The following is a 22,761-nucleotide window of genomic DNA, read 5'->3' on the forward strand; positions in this document are numbered from 1 at the left end:
TGTTGTTTTTGAACAAATGACTAATATAAAGAAAAGACATATGGAAGAGGTTTAATGACCATACTGGTATGATCATTTACAGACTAGATTGATAGTGGTTATACTCTGAAGGACTGTTCATTTATACATCTATAAATATATCACATTAATAAATGTGATATAGTGATTAATAAATGTGATTCAGAGAGTAAAATATATCACAAATGAATAAAATATCTTGACAGATCCTCGAAGAATGTGAGTAACAGCAGGTATGCTTCATAACGAGAGAATTTAAGACAGAGAGAAGTGATCTGAAAAGATCTATCAGTGCAAGCAACAGAATATACCAGAGCCAGGATCAGACCTAAGGCCAACCCTATATCTTCAACATTTACTTGTTTTTTCTCAGTTTTAAATGATAGATTAAATAATAATAATAATAATAATAACAACATTTTAAAAAGTTTATATCTAAAAGGTTAGCATTTTTAGTGTTGTTTAAAACTGGATCCTGAGAATACAAAATGAGATTCACAGTTGACAGTGCTACTTAAAAACTACGTGACCTGGAGCAGTAAGTGTTTTCCTCAGCCTCCGAGATTTCACTTCTAAGATCATCTTTTTAATGCCTTCATGTAGCAGCAAGTCAAACACACAGAGCATACAGTGTGTGATTTGTTTTATGATCTACCATGCATGTAACCTTGAAATATCCACACTTTATCAAAAAGACACCATCCAAAACACTGCCAGTATATTTAATAGCTCAGTGCACAAACCAATGAAATTAAGATTTTGGCAAAGAAAATCCATTCAGAGGGAAAAGAAGAGGAAAAAAAAGCTACTCTTTCTTTCAGTTTTTCAGACTTACTGGAATCAGTGGAAAATATACAGACTTGTTTGTAGAATTGTAGAATTTGAGAACTGTAGAATTTATAGATTTGTAAATAGTGGCTATACTAAATTATGTATCATGTTCAAAGACAGATTACTCTGCTTAGAGAAGAGTAAGCTACTTGATTATTCAGTTGCAGTATGTTATGAATACTATTGAACTTTTCTCCCACATACAGCAAGTGGATGACTATCCTCTATAAAACATCTGTTTGCAACAACTACAATTTAATAGCATTGTGTGTAATTCTCCTATATCACTGCTTTTGTTTAATGTATGCTACGCCTTTTTATCCTAGAAAACCTTGCTGAAATGCACTGCTAATTTCAAGATGAATAGGTTATATTTGTTTAGAAGTACTTAATCATGATTATATGCAATTATTATGAGCTAGATTTCTATCCTTGGTTCAAAAACTGGTTTTCTTATTCAAATCACAAACTACCTACACATTGAAGGTGTGTAAGGTGATCTGTCTATTTTAACTACTGATAAAATGAATTACTAGCAAGAGTATACAGGTGAAAGAAAAAATGAATGGTTTATAGGCATCAATGTAAACTTCTCATACCAGAAGTTCATAACTGATAAAAACCTCAGAAAGACAAAAAAAAAAAAAAAAAAAAAAACTGGCTTAAGGTGAAAGATGATCTAGCTTGTTCCATGGTTCTGTTACACAATAATCTCTCCTTATTGAACAGACCATAATGGACATTTTTAACCCTGATGAATGTTCCTTTCCAATTTCTGTTTGTTCTCACCCCAGCTTCCTGCTTAGGAAACTCAGATTATGTCTGACCCTTCATTACTTCCCACCTTCCCTCCCAGTCCATGGAGCAAAATATCTCTTTCTCCTTTAATAAAATAATCCAAACAAAACTGTTTTTCCAATGACCAATGTTGCTTATGTCACACTACTGCAGAAGGACTGAAACCAGTGGTTCCCTAAAATATAGGCGATTTATTTTTCTGATCTGTAGATGATAAGTGATAATAAGTGTAGATAATAAGATAATAACCTCTATTTTCTCACAGAGGTAGTAACACACATTACAAAAGACCACAGTGGGACTCTGAGTAACTTAGATGGAAATTTTTATCTTTTTCAAGTCCAAAATTCCACTAAACTTTAAAAGCATCACATATCTTCATCAATTATTTTACTACATTTATTTTCTTCAAACATGTTTGAAGAAAAACAAATTGATTGAGAGAATCTCAGTTTCCCTAAGGCACATGAATAGACAGTAACATCACATAGGAACCAAAGCTCACTGATGAGCAGGAATGTATTGAGTCTTTCTCATTCCGAACCATATGATATTTCTGTTTTTCCTCCTCTGTAGTTACAGGTTCTTCTTTTATATGATCAAAGATCACTTAAGAAGCGATCACAGAAACACGTTTTAAAATTTAGTCCACCTGCACCTTTCTCTACCCTCCCAGTTTTCAACTGTCCATATACCCAAAGAGTAGATTGTATTAATCTTAGCAGAGTAACTCTTATGCTCACATCTGAGATCAAAGGCTTAGATGGGATGGGAACAAACGGTCAGAATTTGATTTCAACTCTCCTGACCTATAACTTAAGCCACTGCATGAATTACCTTCTGGAACTCTGAAAAAGAAAACCAATTCTTTAGATATTTCTCATTCTTAAAACCCACACTGGGTTTGTAGAAGATCAGAAAACTCTCACATGTTCAGATAAAATCTAGTCATCCACACCAACACCCACAAAAATTATGTGTTAATGATTTCACTTCAGAAGATAAATGTATATTTGTCAAGTTTTCTGCTTTCAAGTATTTTAGCATGATGTAGTTGTTTAATTTATAAAATATAAATATGTAAAATACTACATTATACTTCACAATTCAAATCACAACTAATGCATTTAAAGCCTGTTTTATCCTAGAGGAATCACAAGTGGTCTTCAACAAGATACAAATGTCTGCTTTTGACAGCTGATCAAGAAGAAACAAAAGTGTGTTAATGAAGCTTTCTGTATGGCACTTGTTAGAGGACTGAAAAATTGAAACTGTCATGAAACTGATTTCAACCAATGTATTATAAAATATTTGCCTCTTTCCTGTAAGACATTAATTTCTACAAGCACTACTGACACATTTATTAAATTAACTCACTGATTGTTTTTGGTAACCAGATTATAATATTATAGCAGTTTAAAGAATTGCTATTTTGTAAGAACTGCACTGTTACTAAAATAAGGATTTATTTTTTTCATAATACATGTAATGTTCACAATTCAGAGAAGGACCTCCACTGACTACAAATGTCTATCTGCGCCATCAATCACTTAAACTTAGTTGCATCTAACTTCATGGGGACCACTGCAGCTCATGTACTTACTCTAAAGCATAGGTGCTTACCAGGGAGACTCTCCATTACTTCCAGACAATTCCGCCTCTTTTTACCCAGGTGATATCAACTCTCTAATAATCACTTCTGCTTTAATACTTGTATTTTCACATTCTTTAACTTAAATTTTAGAACAAACAGAACAAACCCCAAAACGGTGTGTAACTGGTGTGATGGATAAACTATGTAGTTTGTAGAACAGACACAAACCCTATTCACCTTGCAAAAAGGACATGGTTCCTGAGAACCCTCAGCATTCACACATACTTCCCAATAGTGCATTACATGACAGTGTGTTACAAGCTACCATGAGTAACTGGAAAACCTTTCTGGCTCTTCTGATCTTTATTGTGTCAGTTAATTACCCGATCTATGCAAATGAGAATGGGATTTGCTGTATTATCTTCTGGATTCTCCAAACATTGTGTTGCAGAGAGGTTTAGGTTCATCCTGTCCTTTGTTCATAATTTCTTAGTGATAAGAAAACACATTTCAAATATACCTTAACTGAATCCAAATAAAATGCAACTGACAGCCCACTGCCCCCCCAGCTTTCAAAACAATCTTGTTTTTAGTTTGTTTGTTTGTTTTTCTTTCTCTTTTTATCTGTGCAAAAGACAGACAATCTATTCAGCTAAGGTTAAATTGGAATGTTCTTCCTCTCCCTCTCAAATGCAGATAGAGCTGCTATGCTCTTGCAGGGAAGATGGCAGTAAGAGATTCATAATGTTTTCCTTACTTTATACCCAAACAGCTCTCTCAGAGAGAACCACTGCTTTACTGCCTCCATCAAAAATCATCATTCTTGGTGAAATGTTACATTTCTATAGCTACGTTCCCCCCTCAAGACTCCCAAAGCATCCAGGCAGATTCCGTCTCTCTCTGGCAAAATTGCTATATATCCTACCTATGCAGGAAATCAGCTGACTGTGCTTTTTGAATAAAATAAGTATTTTTCTGCTTCCTTGGATATGCATGTCTTACATCCTATGCTTGACTGACCAGTTAACAACTTATTCAATTAGAGAGAAATTTTATCCTCTCTCTTCCTTTGGCAGACCACTGATATATTTCACTGTGATATACAATCAATAAACACTACTAATTTTATATCTTCTCTATTCTGTATTAACAAACATATCTGAAAAAAGTTTTAAGTTATATAGCTATGCATAACTTTGTCATTAATATTCATTTTTAAGATAAAGAATGGTAGTAATTCTTAGGTGACTGATCTTCAACTTCTTTTTCTAAGCCACTGTCAACTTCTCACAACTCAACCTAGCTTTTACCTGTGTGATAATAAGCAGAGCTGGATCTTTCACCTTCATTAGTGCACACTGAAGATCACTGTCACTTCATTTCTTGTGTGAGTTATGTGGATTACTGACTCCCATGTAAGCCTACTGTCATTTTTTTTTTTTTTCACAAGACCTTCAGAACTTTGCTATATAAAATCTTGAAGTGTCAAAATCATCTAGTCATTCCTGTATTATTAAATAGTAACATAGACCATTGCAACACATAGGAGTGATAGAAAGTGTTTTTTGTTTGTTTGTTTTTGTTTTGTTTTGTTTTGTTTTCCAGATGGTGGTGATTAAAATCCTACATTTTGAGCATTATTTTTCTTGTCTGCCTTTCAAAGGCAGATTTGTTTAATGTATTCTTAGCTAACTGGGCATGCCCAACACAGACAATAAACTAAGATCACATTATCATAAAATGTAAATAACTAGCCTTTTTTATTATTATTTTCATTTTTTATATTAGGAGTCAGCTAGCTATACTCTTTCAATTTCCAACAGGAGACACAGCCCAACAAATGGATTACATCTTGCCTCTTATTGCTCATGCTGTCCTAGAATGTGATTATTTCAGTTTTATTGGCAATCTGTCATCTTTGTTAATTCTGTATCTGACAGTACAGGACAGTAGCTGAAAAATATGCATGACTCCTTCCTTGCAGGTTGCTGATTTTCTTTTTAAACCTCTGCTAGTCTGCTTATGAACAGGATAAAGAAAAAAAATACATATCTTTTTTATAATATCATTATGAATGATTCTTTCATATTCTGAATGTAAGTGAAAAGGTCACCAAAATGTTGTCAGGAAGTGGGCTTGTTGTTGGTGGTGGTAGTTGCTTGTTTGTTTACAAATTTAAGATACTGTTCCTTTGGAAGCAAGGAATGTTACAATTGCTGAGTAAGAGGTATTGTTCAGTTTACTAACCACCAGTTCAGGCTCTGTATTCTATAGCTTTGTCAGTGCCTATGCAAAAATTTTTCACAGTTTATTCAATTTCCTTATACATTTGAGGTTGATATAAATTGGTCAAATATTTTTTTCCTAATTCAAATCCTAATTTTCCTAATCCTTATGTACTTCTGTGATAACGTTTTTCTGCGGCAACAGTCAGACGTCTGCTATCTTTGTACAAAACAATATAATAGTAACGGCAATGTATAGGGTATGAATATAAAGTCTCAGTCTTTGACTATATTCTGCAGTGTCTCATGTCAATTGCTGCTGGACTGCACTGTGCTGAAAAACAGGTCTGTAATCAAGCTCCTGTTTTTGCTCCAAAAGCACCTAAAATGTTATTAAGAGTGGTCTCTAGGATTTATGCAAAATCTCACATCTTCCCTTCCCTTCCCTTCCCTTCCCTTCCCTTCCCTTCCCTTCCCTTCCCTTCCCTTCCCTTCCCTTCCCTTCCCTTCCCATCAAAAAGTGTATATATAGTATTTGCTCATTATACAAAATCCTTAATTCTTAAGTAAGAGAAATATAATTTATCTTTTCAACCTCTCCTTCAGGGAAAGAAGAACCCTCAATTACATGAATTGTGCGGAGGGTTGGAGTTTTGCTTTTATCTCTGAAGTCTTAAGAATTTTGTGTCCCCTAATGTTGTAAAAACAGTCTCGACAAATCCAGGTGTTTTGCCAAGACACTATTACAAGCTATCAGTCTTTCTCCAGTTTATTAACTTACACATGTAGTTCAGATACTTTGTTAACATGGGTAAAACTGCCACTATGTATGATGAATTTTTTTTCTTACTCCATTTTCATCTGCTTGATGACTACTAAACTGTTTCTGATGTGGAAATCCCTAACCTGAAATTAGTAAGTGTCCTCTTTAGCTGTAATATTGATCTGGTGCAGCTGACCAGAAGTTTTTCTTTTTTCCAATTGTTCCCCTTTTTCAACCTCTGAACAACACTTCCTCTCACAAAGCAGTAGTCTATTACAGTGCTTCCATTTTTTTTTTTTTTTTTTTCCAGATAGGCTTTTATTTACTCATGTCTGTAGACTTAACACTAGTTTTTATATTTCCAATTTTGAACTGTGCATGCACTTCTGCTTCAGGCATTTGGTCTGGGATTGTTGTTGGTGTTTTGAGTTCTGCTGCTGGTTTTGTAGCCAGCATCTTCACCTTCTGAGAAATATATAATAAATCCCATGGCTAGGTGTATATAACATGATTATGCACAAAATAGATACCCTGTTGTCTCTAAAATTTAAATCTACAGCTTCATATCCCAAGTGCATGATAGTCAAATGAAGACTAAATAAACACTCAATGTTATTTGAGGCCAAATTACTATATGTGAGATTTCTATACTCAGAATGTAAAAGCAACTTGCTGATCAGTGTTATGCATTCCCCACAACAGGAAGGAAGTACCTCTGCTACTCCGTTCTGTTTGTTCATTAGCCCAAGTAGCAATCCTGAGGTTTTATTTTGGTGCAGGGTGTTTCCAATGTGAGCAAACATGGTGCCATCACATAAATAACACCATTGTGACCTGGAGCAAGGAACAAGAGGTAGGAAATTTTGAAATCCAAGCTGGCCACTCTGGTCATATATTTAATATGTCTAGGTAGTGTCTCAAAGTGTCTTGCTTATTCTTTATATCTCTTCCATATATTTATTGATTTATTTTAATTGGCTACAGTCCTTCTCAATCCCCTCAGCTTTGTGTCTCATTTATCTCAGGATGCAACTAAACATGACATTTGTCAGGTTATTCGGTAGTACATCATGTAGTACATCAGACTGATGCATGGACACTAAAAGAAACTTCAGTTGAGATTGCTTTTCTACCTCAGAAGACTGTAGCAAGATAGCCTAGGCTGCTAATGCATATATATATATATGTATATATATATATATATATATATATATAATATATGTATATATATATTATATACATTATATATTATGTATATATATAATATATGTATATATGTAATATACAGTATATATATAATATACTGTGATGCATTAGTTACAAAAATTCAAATAATTTATTGTTAGTAGATTGTAATTTTCATTCTGCTTTAAATTTCTAGTGAAGACTACTAGTCTCAAGTCAGGTACAGATGGAAGAGAACACAGATTTCCACGACTCCTTTTTTTATCTCATGTCCCTGTGGTAAGAATTTACTTTGTGTTTTTTGAGCAGTATCATAACACAGCATCTCTCTAAAACTGTTTTTTCAGTTTTGCACACAGTGCTATACATATTGAAAAGTGACCTAGTTTTTTATCAGTCCGTAAAGTTACAGATCATAAATCAGATGATTTATAACCAGCTAGACTACACTTGAAAATGTTTATGAGTGTACATTAGTACAAAGGTAGCATTGGAAAAAAAAAAAAAAAAGGAGCTCTGGATTTAACTATACGTAGGTAAGATAAGGACAGTCAAATTTCAATTGAAGGTGTATGATTTACTTGATGTACACTACTTAACTATTCAGTCCCTGGATGGTTTATTTTTTCAGACTTTTTTTTCATGTCTTGTGGTATTTCCCCATCATTGATATTAGATTCATGTGCAAAATTCTACGCAGACTTTCATATGGCTAAGGAAGTCACACTGCCTTTTATGCTAATACTCAAGAACATATTTCCTGATCTTTTACTTGACCAGTAGACTAACATCGTAAGACCAAAACTAAGTTGCCCTGTTCCTCACATGATGTAGCTAGAGCATACTACAGATGACTTATATACTTACATGTTTGAATGCAAAAAAAAGGCACAATATGAAATGATGTAATTACACACATGGGATGCCATCACAGAACTGAATGTGAACCATCCATATGTCAGACATACTTTTAGTCATGTGAGAGGCAAGATGATGAAAGAAGACATAGGAGGAAAGGCCATAAGGAGCAGACTAATTGTGACTACTCTTTCTGGTGATATACAGCTCACTCATAAAAACAACAGATAACTGTCTAGCTACTCTTAAAACCTAAAGTCAACCATCATTCATTCTTCCCCGAGCCATGGATCTCTGTACCTGACACATATTTCTGTATCACTGTTGTCATTACTGATAAGAAAAGTGCTCGTAACTAGTGAAGTTCTTTCATCAGAAAATGCTGCCCTGGTGGAACATTTACTCTTCAATGTATCCTGAAAGAACTTTCTGAGAAAGAGATAAAACTTCATTAATGCACAGCAAAAGACTCAACACACAAAACAATTCAGACAGCACTAACCAATTGAGAAATGTGGAAATCAGTATTAAGAATTCAAATTTATCACCTTAGCATCACTAAAAATTGGTTTAAACTCATGAGACTGCCTACACGCCTTCAAATAATATATAATGTTACAATAGTCTCTCCCTGAAAAAGTTAAGCACAAAAACATTTTGATAGTTTTGTTATTTTTTCCTGCTCTATGTTTTTTCTCCTTTATAACAGATTTGCTTCGTACATCACTGTCAAACAAATCTTCTATAATTATGCTTCATAACTATTTTTAACTTGGCATTTCCATAGTATCTAACTCTTTTGATGAATTATACTGTGTACATTGGAGTAGTCCAGCAATATTATCTAAAGCTAATTAATTACCAGTGCTTATTTTACAAAGTTTCAGCAAACCAGCATTTATTTTTTCTGTAACAGAATGTATCATTCAAATAATTTACCTCCTCTCAGTACCAAGCTTTGTTTGTACTTGAAAGCCTGCTGGAGTATTTGGAGCTGAAAATAGAGCTATAAGTCATTCAAAATTTAATTTCCCCTAGATTTGCAGTGAAACCTCAGCTTTGATCTATGGCATCTATGTCACAACAAACTGGCCCTTCTTACTGTAACTGTGCTTCAGACACATGCTTCCTTCACTGAAAAATAAATTACAAGGGATCACTGGTACAGGCTTGCAATAATGAATTAATAAACTGAAAGTGACAGAGTGCTTTGAAGAATGCAGGTATGACAAACAGGTATCAATCAATGTGCTACACCTCTGGTTCAGCCAAGTGCTCATGTCCCAGGCGCAGCCTCAAGCAGGTGAGCAGCCCCATGGATGTGCACCAACCTGTTGCAGCAGGCTGGTGTAGCGGGGCGCAGTGGGGCAGCAGGGTGCTGCTCTGAAAGCACAGGCTTGCCACAGCTTTGTTCCCATTAGGGACAAGCCAAGACCTGTATAGTGGCAGCAGCTGCAGATGATCAGGGCACAGCGGGCCTGGAGAGCAGGATGGAGGGCTGACACCAGTCACCCTGCATTTTTTTGGCCAAGAGTCCTGTCTTTGCGAACATCCTGCCAGGCAGAAGGGCTGCTCTCTCTCACCACTCTTCCCTGTCCAAATCTCTGTTTGTTTATTGCTGTTCCTGTAAAAGGTGGCTTTAGAAATGAACAAGTAGACAGATGAGTCTATCACATGCACAGCCAAGAGATCCGATGCTCTGCACATAGGTGCTCACATATTAAAATCTATGAAGACTCTGAAGTCTCTCTGCCTAGGCACTAAGGTAGCTGCAGTTAAAGCAAAGAAACAAAAGTTTAATGTGGAAATATTCAATTCTGTAGCACTGAAAACAAGGTTTCTGTATCTTAGGTATACAAAAACTAGTAAAGGTAAAGCAAATTAAGCCCCAGTATACATATAAAGGAGTGAGGACCTGGGGATCATGTAAAAAAAAAATATAAAAAAAAATTGGGGGGGGGGGGGAAATGGGGAGGGGGGGGGGGTGCCAGAGGGAGAAAGCAAGTAGGGAGCAAAAGAAAGGAGGGAAGGAGAGAGCCCCCTCCTGGAGCACCAGAGTGTGAAGCCCCCAGCAGAACAGGAAAGGCCATTCTGCCTCATGCCTGGGGAGAGAGGGCCTCCAAGGAAGACAGGACCCCAAGTTTCCAGTGCCCTGACTACAGGCCTGGTTTTGGAGCCAGTGCGGTGACAACACAGGGCTTGTGCTGACTCCAAGCCCAGGGGTGGAAGTCCAATGAAATCAGTTCAAGCAAATGCCTACTGTCAGCCTCAAATAAGGCCTGCAGCCAGACTGTGAGCGAGCTTCAAACATTCCTAGACCTTCAAAATAAATAAATAAATAAATAAATAAATAAATAAATAAATTTATCTTCACCAAAATGACTAGATTTCCACCAGTTCCACCACAATACTATTCTGGAATTGAGCATCCTGCTCTACTTTTCAAATGCTTGGTCTCCATTCCTGTCTGATATATGTGAGACCACAACTCACCATACTGCTGGTGGACTCCTGACTTGTCATACAGTTTTGCTTAGCCCATAAAGAATGGTTAAAAATATCCTTCAGACATCACAGTACTTCAAATTAGTCAGAAAATGTATCATATCAGAACAATCCCAACAAATTAAAAAGCTACAGTAGAAGTTATTGCACTTTCTTAGGAATGAAAACAATCCAACAGTTAGTAAGAACTAAAACACATTTTCTGCTCTCTATCTTTCTGAAAGAAGGGAAAACACTCAAGAAAATTCCTATGTAGGTAGAAATTTTCAGACGTGCAGCAATTGCTCCTTTTTACTGATCACCCTTCTAAGCAGGTGAAATCAGTGCAAGAATTTAGCCATCTGAACCATAGAGTCAATTACAAACCTAATTTCAAGTTAAGTAATGACCCATAATATTATTGTGAAGGTTTTGTGTTACCTCTTTCCTTAATTCTTGTTCATCATACCATAATATAGCTTTGAACTTCATCTGAGGACCTCACATTTCCTTTCAAACTTTGTACGGTATACAGAAGTTGTCTTGTCCACCTTTTTCGTATGAGATACTAAAGAATAAAAAGATCAACTATGTAACTTGTAAATGTTTAAGTATCTAAGTGTAGGCAGTCCAAATTATATCTCTTTCAGAAAACTGGGTGTTAAAAATGACATTCTCACAATGAAGTCCCTTTTAGACTGATGAAAAGAGAGATACCTTGGCTCCTACACCATATGCCAATCAGAAGCTAAATTATCCTGTTCAGTGCTATTTTTGTGGTATTTCTTTTTAATAAAAAGTGCAAAAGGAGTAATGTCCAAAGAAGAATAACCATATCATTTTAAAAGCCTTATGAAGTAGCAGGAAATTCAGCTGCTAATGAACACCTATAACCTTAACTGTATCTACGAAAAAATATTGCTTTACCTGACCAAATATTAGTTTGAGGAAAAATGCAGACTAACAGTAAAAGAAGATGACATCTTCAAAAATATTGCAACCAAAAGATATAATTCCACAAATGAAGTTTATAATTCTGCAACTCATCTTGTTAGCAGCATGTTCTTCTTGTACCTGCACAAATGCTTAGATGAGCCTGCACTGAACAACAATGCAACACTCCTGTTCTATCTCAAAAAAATCAATTTACAATCTCCCACATGAACCTCTCTTATTCTCCTTTTGTTTGTCCTTGTTTTCTCCTTATTAAAGGAAAATTGCAAAAGCCAAATTTTTGTCACTGATTTCTTTTGGTCAATTAATGAAGCATGCATAGTTTTTTTTATTTCTTTCAGATATAAGATTAAGGGATGTCATTTCAATAAATTATATAAGTAATTGGATGTGAATCATATTTTTTCAGAACCTACAGCACATTCACAGTTTTGCCTGACTTAAATTCCTAATAGAAGACAGGTTTCTATGTTATACATAGTCAATTGTTCATGAACAGAATTAGAATACAAGAAAGAGACTATATAATAGAAAAGAAAAAAAACGTTATCCTTCAAAAACATGGAGAGTAGTATTTATTTTCCTTTTTTCTTTTTCTTTCTTTTTTATTTTTTTTTATTTTTTTTTATTTATTTTTTTTCCAATCAAGGTAGCAGAGAAAGGACTCGTATGTGTCTTTATAGTTTAACTTAGCTTTAACTCTCATCTGCCTTCTAATTCACAGGCAAAGCTAGCTCCACCATACACGTAGACTTTCTATAAGCATAAATGGAAATCTGCAGAAGCTGGCAGCCTTCAGAAATACATTATCACAGACTGGGAACTAGCTAAAACCATCCCTAAAGTAGGAAGTGTAGGAAGATGCTGACACCCCATCAGCCCAGCACATGCGTTTTATCAGAAGAAATGCTCCTGAGATGTCCCCAGGGCAGGAGGAGCCATGTCCCATGCCTGGGGGTTCTGCAGCACAGACAATCATTTACTCACAAAGCAAATTGAACCATCTCAAGCGTCTTCTTTGTCTTAAATAATTCCTCTTCTTTTTAATTCTTATGTTTTAATTACTTTGTCAGTCTATTTCCTCTGCCTCAAAACCCAGTGACTGGCTGAGCTTGAGACACATACAACAATACCCTGTCACTTCTTGTTCTCTGTCTCATTCTAGCTCCTGGTAAACTTGAACTGCTTTGAAGATATGTGCTCTGACCCACAACTATGACACGTGCAGTGAATACGTACTACAAAAAAATGCAATTTTAATTGGTGCTCATCTGAGCACTTTCCACAACACTGAAATATTTAAAGAGCTCCACTTCTCTTATGTTTGCGCATATGGAGTTGTCTTCTAATACACTTCTAAGAGTAACTGGCTAAAAGTTTCTTTATTCATTTTAGTTAGCAAGAAAAATACTTTCTATTGGGTGTGTGTTTAAATAAAAAATTACCCAAATGCAAAGGAATTTTTATATTGGACTTTTTTGTCAATATATACTGTTGTGTGTAATTTTCATAGTGTTATACCATGTTAACATTTGTCATGCTTTACTAAACAGGCTTGATTTTTTTAATAAATAAGCACCTGTTTATGCCACACATCTGTTCTGCTTGTACTTTCACAGACAATAAGCAAAAAAATAGTCTTTTCTTATTTAAGGCTATTTCATATATGAATTCATTTTTTGTCCTTTTGTTGGCAGAAAACATTCTAAACTGCTGTAGAAAAGTAACTGCTATTCCTTTTTGGCTCATGTACTATCAAGGCAATTACTGACTATGCTTCAAGTCCATAATCTTCACTTGTTACTATACAAAGGAGTTAACTTCATGTTTTTTAAGTGATCAAGGTTGACAGTGACCTCCTCCTGTGACCATAATGTATGATACAGAACAAAACTATGTTTTAAAGGCTCTGTTTTTATGCAAACACAATGTTATTACTTTTGTTAATTCATTGGAGTTTGTTCCATTTGTATAGTAATACAAGGCAAACAAAATAACTGTTCTTAAGCTTAATTCTATTGAAGAACTCAAGATCTCAAACCTTTCAAAAATTGTCTGGATGACTTGGTGAAGCTGTATAACAAATTATATCTTTTCATTTTATAAGCTAGGCTAAGTTAAAGGAAGCAGGGAAGTGAAGAGGTATCACTTTATCATACATATTTTCTAATCAGAGACTCATGAAAGGCCTTATTCCCTCATTGTTGAGTTCAGAGTTATGTTTCCAGGGTATGGTAATTGCCAAACAATAAAGCCTACCTGAAGGCACCACTAAAGGAAATGAGACTTGACTATACCTGCCCAGCCTGAACTCATTATGGGACTGTGCTATGTGCTATAAAAACAAACCAAATGCTGATAATTGTAATGGAGGGGCTTACCCCAAAGCTCTGGTCTACACTACTGTGCCCTGCTCTCTGCCCTGCTCTAATGATTAGGTAGACACAGAAGAGAAGCAGAGAAGCGCAGACAAATTCTTGACAACTTAGTGCTGAGTTAACACACGGGCAACAGAAATCAGAAATTAATAGCAACACAGGTAATAAAAGCCGGATGCCTTCCACAGAGAAAGTAAAAGAAACTGGCCTTGCATGATGTGACCAAAGCAGCCATTGGTGACTTACACCAACCAGGTTGGAAAGTAATAAAACAGTGGAAACAACAATCCCTCATGGATTGTTGTTCATGGATTGTTGTCCATCCATGCACCAAGATCCTATTTTACTTAATAAACACATTAATAGCATTTTACATTATATGCCACTGAGTGGTTTAGTTCTGTCCTTGCAAGAACCTCACCCATGACAGCTAACCTAAAATATCTAGTTCTTTGATTCCCCATAATGGTTTGGTTTTCCTCTGGGATATTAGGCTTAGGCAGTCAGTAGCTTACCTAGAGTCTCTTGACCTTATGCTACAGAGAACAGATAGGCATGTAGTCAATTTTTGCAGCCTTCCACCAAGGAGTGTCTAACGCAGAACAAATCCCAAGATTTCTAAGATTTCCACAGTACCTAACACAGCCATTCAGGTACTAGCATCACCAAACATCTGCTGCTGGTGTGCTTCATTACTCATGAATCAATCCTTGCTTATCAGCTTCTACAATTCAGACAGTCCAGACCAGTCTCTCCCAGTGGTCCTCTTTGTAAAGATCCCAGACCTGGAGAACAAACTCACTCGAGGCACCAGCCTTTGCAGTGTGCACCTCCTTCCCTATCCCAGTGTACCTCAGGCTGTTAGGAATGCTAATTAAGCTCCTACTGTCGGATAACATATGCACGACACTATTTTTACAGTATTATACAAATATTTAAAATGTTTTGACAGACTGTGTTCTGAGAACACTTAACTGAATATCAAATGACTAAATCACAGGAGTTCTTTTGATGACAGTACAGCTGATATACTGTAGCAGAGGCACATGCTCAGATACAGTAAATGGATATTTATACTTCGCAAAATTATGAACATGACATTAAGCAATTCAGTATAAACCAATATTTCAATGTTCCAGGAGGGTGAAACTTCACAAAATTACAGAATCACAGAATCATCGAGGTTGGAAGAGACCTCCAAGATCACCTAGTCCAACCTCTGACCTAACACTAACAAGTCTTCCACTAAACCATATCACTAAGCTCTACATCTAAATGTCTTTTAAAGACCTCCAGGGATGGTGACTCCACCACTTCCCTGGGCAGCCCGTTCCAATGCCTAACAACCCTCTCGGAAAAGAAGTTCTTCCTAATATCCAACCTAAGGTTCCCCTGGCACAACTTTAGCCCAGTCGCCCTCATCCTGTCACCAGGCACATGGGAGAACAGACCAACCCCCACCTCGCTACAGCCTCCTTTAAGGTACCTGTAGAGAGCAACAAGGTCACCCCTGAGCCTTCTCTTCTCCAGTCTGAACAAGCCCCGTTCCCTCAGCTGCTCCTCATAAGACTTGTTCTCCAGACCCCTCACCAGCTTTGTCGCCCTTCTCTGGACTCACTCGAGCACCTTGATGCCCTTCTTGTAGCGAGGGGCCCAAAACTGAACACAGTACTCGAGGTGCAGCCTCACCACAGCTGAGTACAGGGGGACAATCACTCCGCTAGCCCTGCTGGCCGCGCTGTTTCTTATACAAACCAGGATGCTGTAGGCCTTCTTGGCCACCTGAGCACACTGCTGGCTCATATTCAGCTAACTATCAGCCAATAATCCCAGGTCCTTCTCTGCCTGGCAGCTCTCCAACCATTCATCTCCCAGCCTGTAGCTCTGCTTGGGGTTGTTGTGCCCCAGGTGCAGGACCCAGCACTTGGCCTTGTTAAATTTCATATGGTTGACCTCAGCCCACTGGTCCAGCCTATCCAGATCCTCCTGCAGAGCCTTCCTACCCTTGAGCAGATCAAGACATGCACCTCACTTGCTGTCTTCTGCAAACTTACTGAGGGTGCATTCGATCCCCACATCCAGAGCATCGATAAAGATATTAAAGAGAACTGGCCCCGATACTGAGCCCTGGGGGACTCCACTAGTGACTGTCCTCCAACTGGATTTGACTCCATTCACCACGACTCTTTGGGCCTGACTACCCAGCCAGTTTCTAACACAATGAAGCGTACGCCAGTCTGAGACAAGAGCAGCCAGTTTCTCAAGGAGAATGCTGTGGGAAACGGTGCCAAAAGCCTTACTGGAGTCAAGGTAGACCACATCCACAGTCTTTGCCTCATCCACCAAGCAGGTCACTTTGTCATAGAAGGAGATCAGGTTTGTCAAGCAGGACCTGCCTTTCATAAGCCCATGCTGACTGGGCCTAGATGGGTGGCATGTTTGCTAGCCACCAGTCAACTGGGACCTCCCCTGATAGCCAGGACTAACTGCTGATAAATGATGGAAAGTGGCTTGGCCAGTTTTTCTGCCAGTTCGCTCAGCACCCTTGGGTCGATCCCATCTGGCCCCATCAGCTTGCGTGCATCCAAGTGCCGTAGCAGGTCGCCAACCATTTCCTCGTGGATTGTGAGGGTTACATCCTGCTCCCCATCCCCTTCCACTAGCTTAGGGTACTGGGTATCCAGAGAACAACTGGTCTTGCCACTAAAGACTGAGGCAAAGAAGGCATCAAGCACCTCAGCCTTTTCCTCATCTCTCGTCACTAAGTTTCTCTTCGCATCCCTTTGTAGTGGGTTTACGTGGCAAGGTTTTGGTAGCAGGGGCCCATAGGTGTGGGCAGGATCTAGAAAGTGCCCCATGTTTTGTAAGGGCCCCACTGCTGACCAGAGCCAAGCCAATAAGAGATGTTGTTTTGTGCCTCTGTGAGAGCATATTTAAGACAGGGGAAAAAATATGCTGCCATACACAGCAGATGGGAGATTGAGAGGAGTGAGGAACAGCCTTGCAGGTACCAAGGTCAGTGAAGAAGGAGGGGGAGAGGTGCTCCAGGCGCTGGAGCAGAAGTCCCCTGCATCCTGTGGTGAGGACCATGGTGAAGCAGGATGTCCCCCTGCAGCCCATGGAGTACCACGGTGGAGCAGGGCTCCACGCTGCAGCCCATGGAGGAAACCATGGTGAAGCAGGTGGCCCTGCACCAACGGAGGCTGCCGCCTGTGGAAGACCCCTGCCAGAGCAGATTCCGGGCCGGACCTGTAGCCTGTGGAGAGGAGACCACACAGGAGCAGGTGACCTGGCAGGAGCTGCTGCCCATGGGGGAGCCAGGTTGGAGCAGTTTTCTCCTGAGGGATGGACCCCGTGGTACGGACCCATATCTGGAGCAGCTCTGGAAGAGCTGCTGCCTGTGGGAAGCCCATGCCGGATCAGTTCATCAAGGACTGCATCACATGGGATGGACCTCACAGCACAGGGGATGAGTGACCGAGAAGGAGCGGCAGAGAAGAAGTACTATAGACTGACCATAACCCCCATTCCCCCGTTCCCCTGCGCTGCTCGGGGGGAGGAGGTGGAAGAGGGTGGATGGGGGGGAAGGTGCTTTTGGTTTCTCACTTCTCTAGCTTGTTAGTAATAAGCAATAAATCTTACTGTCTCCCTATGCCGAGTCTGTTTTGCCCGTCGCAATAATTACTGCGTGATCTCCTTATCCTTATCTCAACCTTTGAGCCCTTTTCATCGTATTTTCTCCCCATTCCTCTTTGAGGAGGGGGAGTGAGAGAGCGGTTGTGGTGGAGCTTGGCTGCCCACTTGAGTGGAACCACCACATCAGTAAAGGATGGAGATTCTCCTTAGTCCTCCTTTTCGTGTTAAGTATTTATAAAAACATTTTCCATTATCTTTATCAGCAGTAGCCAGATTGAGCTCCAGATAAGCTTTGGCCTTTCTATTTTTGTCCTTACACATCCTTACAACATCCTTATAATCTTTCTGAGTGGCCTGCCCTCTTTTCCAATGATCATAAACCCTCTTTTTTTCCTAAGCTCTAGCCACAACTCTCTGTTCAGCCAGACCGATCTTCTTCCATGATGGCTCATCTTTGGGCACGTGAGGACAGACCGCTCCTGCGCCATTAAGATTTCCTTCTTGAGGAGTACCCAGCCTTCTTGAATTCTTCTGCCTGTTTTTGGTGTTTTCCTTACTTCTCAAATGCCTTCTTATGCCTCAAAACACAGGCTTATAAATCTGAATTTGTACATAGATACAGTAAAAAGCCAAGAGCAGCCAAAAAATACTACATGCCTCCCAGCTTACAAGAAAGAGGATATACTGTTTTATCTATTTACCACTGTAAGGTACAAGAAAAACTACATTATTGACCTTTTTCCCCTTTGGACTTTCTCTAATTTATTGGAACACTTAACACAATGTTTTGTTGCTATTGCAGAAAACAAACCAAACTGAACCTGAGCATTTAGCTTTAGAGGTCTGTTCTCCCATCCATGTATGTACATACCCTTTATTAGCATTAATGAGAATTACCCACGCATATGGATGAGAGATCAGACCCCTTAATTTGTTTAGATGAGACCAATTTTAATCAGTGTGAGCTAATGCATAATTTTGTAACATGCTTGTGTGGCTGGTGAACAACATGTTAGAGGTTTTCATTTTACATTCCAGGAGCTCCTGTGTAGGCTAAGAATTTTGAAACAGAAGAACGTCAAAATATTAGTCAAGAATATTATTCTCAGGATTCTTGACATGAAGAAGACGTGTCATTCCCTGACATGAAGAAGAGGAACCAAAGTGACATTGAATGACCTTGCAAAAGCAAACCAGGGCAGAAAGTGAGTGTTAAATGCCAGAAGCATGATTTCACATTGAATCCCTATCATTAAAAAATAAAAAAATATGAAGACCTACAGCCATAACTGGGTTTTGTTGTAATAAAAGACATTGCTCTTGTCTATTAAACACAGGTCAGTAAACTTCTATTTCTAGTGAAGCTTCAAAATTTGCATTACCTCCTAACCTCACAGCAACCTTATACTAAACTCAGTAAACATGTTTATTCAAACAGAACAGGCATCAAGAAAAAAATATTTAAATGCATTACACAAATAACACCAAAACACACCACGCAAGGTGAGATCAAAGACGTGCTCAGGGAGAATCTTACAATACTCTGACCTCTGTTTGAAAATCAGCTTCAATCTAAAAACAAAAACAAAAACAAACAAACAAACAAAAACACCTCAATTTTTCATGTCAGATGCACTATCTTACCACTCATTCATTTTTTTACTGGTAATTACTTTTTCTAACTCATTTCCATCGATCCTGTTCAATAGAGATCAGACTTTTTGGGGGGATGCGTAACTATGAAGGCATACCTGGTTTCTGTACATAAAAAGAATGTGCAGAAAGACAGATACAGAAATATTTTTGGAAGTGATATTCACATGATCACAAATTGAAAGCATATTTCTGTGGGTAAAGGACAATAATTTGCACCTCTAAAAATGTATCCATGAAAGAGACCAGCAGTTTAGACCCATTTTGTAGATGATGATCTGCAGACATGATTAGGCCTTTTTCTTAATCTTCCCTTCAACATTTCACATTACTGGATGTTCAGATGAGCTCTTTGACAAATGTCATTTGTAATTTTAAAAATAGTTTTTTAAGTATTCACTTGTGCTTTCCGAGGTTCTGGTTGAAGCCAAGACTAACTTGCGCAGATCACCTTAACTAAAGGACAGAGTATCACATCCCACAATTAGCCAGTCTGAAAAGTACACAGATGACTTAAAAGTGTATAAGAAGTTAAAAAAATTCTGAAAATATCTTTGTGTTAGGGTTTTTCTTTCCAGCTCCCACAAGGAACTAAGAGCTTTTGCTACTGAATGCTGTACAAGGCCAGCAGGAACAACCCAGTAACTGACAGAGCCACACAATGCTTCAGTTTCAAGAGGTGGTATTTTTAGCACATCAAGTGACAGAAAAGTGAGCAATCCACCTGGAAAGATGGATTATTCCACCGCACTATGTTGCAGCACTCACAGTATTTCAGCAGGAAAGGGGAAGAGTGCAAAATGTAGTAAGCACATGGGTAAGTACACTGTGCTTTGCATGTATAAAATTCCCTGTACTTGAAGATTTGAAACTTAAGTTGCAGGCTTAGGAGAATTTAAGAAAGGAATCATGAGCATGTGGCAAAAAGCATGTTATAAATAAGTTTATAAATGAGTTACCACATGAGTCTTAAAGAAGGGTACGTTTTCTTATATACACACCTTTAAAAAAAAAAAAATGTCCTTTTCTGAAAAACTTGGTTTCAGTTGTGCTCTGTTGCTTCAAACAAAGTATTTTTCATTTTTATACCTTTGGAAAGTTAAAAAGGTCTTCAGCTGATTAGTACATTATTTTTTTGTAAATCTTTAAGAACCTGTACAGAGTGCATTCACTTTTGTGTGAAATTTTAAAAATGTATTTTTACAAAAATATACAGGGTTAATAATCCATGGAATTTTACTTAAAGCTTAGTTTTCATCTGTTTTATTCACACTACTCTAAATTATTTAGGGCTGGGCCCATTGATCTGTCTCTTAGTTTAACCATAATTGCAAAGAACTTATTAAGATAATAAAGGTAGTACAGTTCCCCAATGAAAATAAGAAAGGAAGAAAGGAAGAAAGGAAGAAAGGAAGAAAGTAAGTTAAAAAAAAAAAAAAAAAGCTCAAAAGGTTTTAAAAAGTTATTTTGCTTACAATCAAAGTGTATAGATGTATCTTATAATTCATAAGCAATCCATTGAGCAGAAACACCAAAAAAAAATTATAAGCATTGCCGCCTCTCCACAGAGATATCACAAACAGGGCAAAACTAGTGATTATATTTTTGTAAGTTCTGAGAAGAGTCTTACTCCTTTCCCATCAATTACTATAAATGCCTTAATCACCAGGCTTAGGTAAATCAATTAAATATTCTCACTCATGGAAAGAATTGATTGAACAGATCTCATATTTGATGCAAAGGAAATATGTCACACACAGCCAATGTTTCCTTCCTTCCTTCCTTCCTTCCTTCCTTCCTTCCTTCCTTCCTTCCTTCCTTCCTTCCTTCCTTCCTTCCTTCCTTCCTTCCTTCCTTCCTTCCATCTAACCATCAGCATTTGAAAATTTGGTATGTATTTGTAAACTAAGTTAAATTTTATATGTATTTGTAAGCTAAAATTAAGGACTTAACTTTCCAGAAGCTGGAAGCACTTCTATAAAATCAGTTTTGTGAAGTTTAAAGGAGGGAATGAGGGCCTAGGAAGAACTTTGCTGCAGAACTGCTGTCAACTGGCAGAGAACTATAAGAGCACCAGGATTTTTCTCCACGCTCTCCAGAAACCTCTTACTGATTAGCTAATATCCCAAAACAAAAGTCAAAAAATATGAATGCACATATAGTGAAAATCATAGCAGCTCACACAGTCTAGAAATACAATTCCATAAATGTATTTACAATGGTCTTAAGCAAATTGAATTAAATTCAATTAGATTGATAAAAAATAACTGTCTAAATTCTTAGCCAAAATTTGTGTTGATGTTCTGCATATTCATTGCCTTTTCAAGCTTCTCCTTTCTACAGCAAGTATTGTAAGATATCAAAATTAATTTTATGGCTTTGACCATTTTTGTCTTGAATTTTACAAATATTTCACATGGGTTAATTTTATTAATAATTTTGTGAAGAAAAAGACTAAAACACCAAAGGAAAAAAAAAACACAACACACTGATGAAAAGAAGTATTTAGTGCTCACAATTGTAAACTTACTTCAGATAAAGGTGCAGCTGTTCACCACCCACTGGATTCATGCTGTGATGGCACAAGACAGAAAAGGAAATCTGTTAAAACCCTTTCTTTCTCTTTCAACAGAGAACCTGTTTTTTTGAGAACTGCTCCAATTCAGAATGGTGAACTGAAAAACTAGCCAGTTCCATGCCTGCCTGTGACTTCTTACAAGCAAATCAATTTGTGTGTCTTTCAATTAAGCATGTCAGTAGTCTTACTGTACTCAATACCATTAGTCACATGCTTAAATAGGTTTGGAAACTTTTTTAGATAAGAAGCTTTGAGTATTACAACTCTTCTTGTATTTCTTCACCTGTGAATTACTTAACATTCTCATGCCATACATACAACAGCATAAATATTAGTTTATGAACAATTATATAGCTATGAATCATGATAACAGAAAACTTTAATTTTTATATGAAGGAATCAGAACCAATTTTATTTAAGTCAATTATGAATAAAATATGGAAATAAAGTTATTTCTGATGCTAGCAACTTTCTAAATTTGCATATGAACACAGTTTCATGTCTGTGGGATCTACAAGTTCTCAATTCTCACGTATTACTACTTTCAAAACTATATACCACTAGCTCTTCTGAATTGCATTTGCTATTCAAGCATAGTTTCACACACACAAGCACCCCACACAAATACAAAGTTCTGTTGATACTAACTGAAAATTTTCAGAATCTTCCATCAGAATATAATAAGGATAGGTGGTGAACTGTAACTTAAATGCTAACTATAGCTTTCATACCTCTGACAGAACCTGCTGCTTTCCAGGTAACTGCTTTCCATGTCTCTTATTTAATTGTGCATGAATGCATAGAAT

The 22,761-nt window shown here is 37.5% G+C and overlaps 1 protein-coding gene across 2 annotated transcripts in view; it reads right to left on the reverse strand.

The window, feature by feature from the left end:
• Positions 1-22,761, reverse strand: part of LOC309875484 (cadherin-12) — a 238,381-nt gene that overhangs the window by 193,408 nt on the left and 22,212 nt on the right. The window contains exon 2 of one of the 2 annotated variants that reach the window (XM_082754986.1): positions 21,908-21,949. The exons of the other annotated variant lie outside the window; for it this stretch is intronic. The gene's annotated coding sequence lies outside the window, so the exon portion shown is untranslated. The remainder of the gene's footprint in view (positions 1-21,907; positions 21,950-22,761) is intronic. 2 annotated transcript variants of the gene reach the window in all.

Source organism: Aythya marila (assembly GCF_965140915.1).
Source record: "Aythya marila genome assembly, chromosome: 2".
Classification (NCBI taxonomy): domain Eukaryota; kingdom Metazoa; phylum Chordata; class Aves; order Anseriformes; family Anatidae; genus Aythya; species Aythya marila.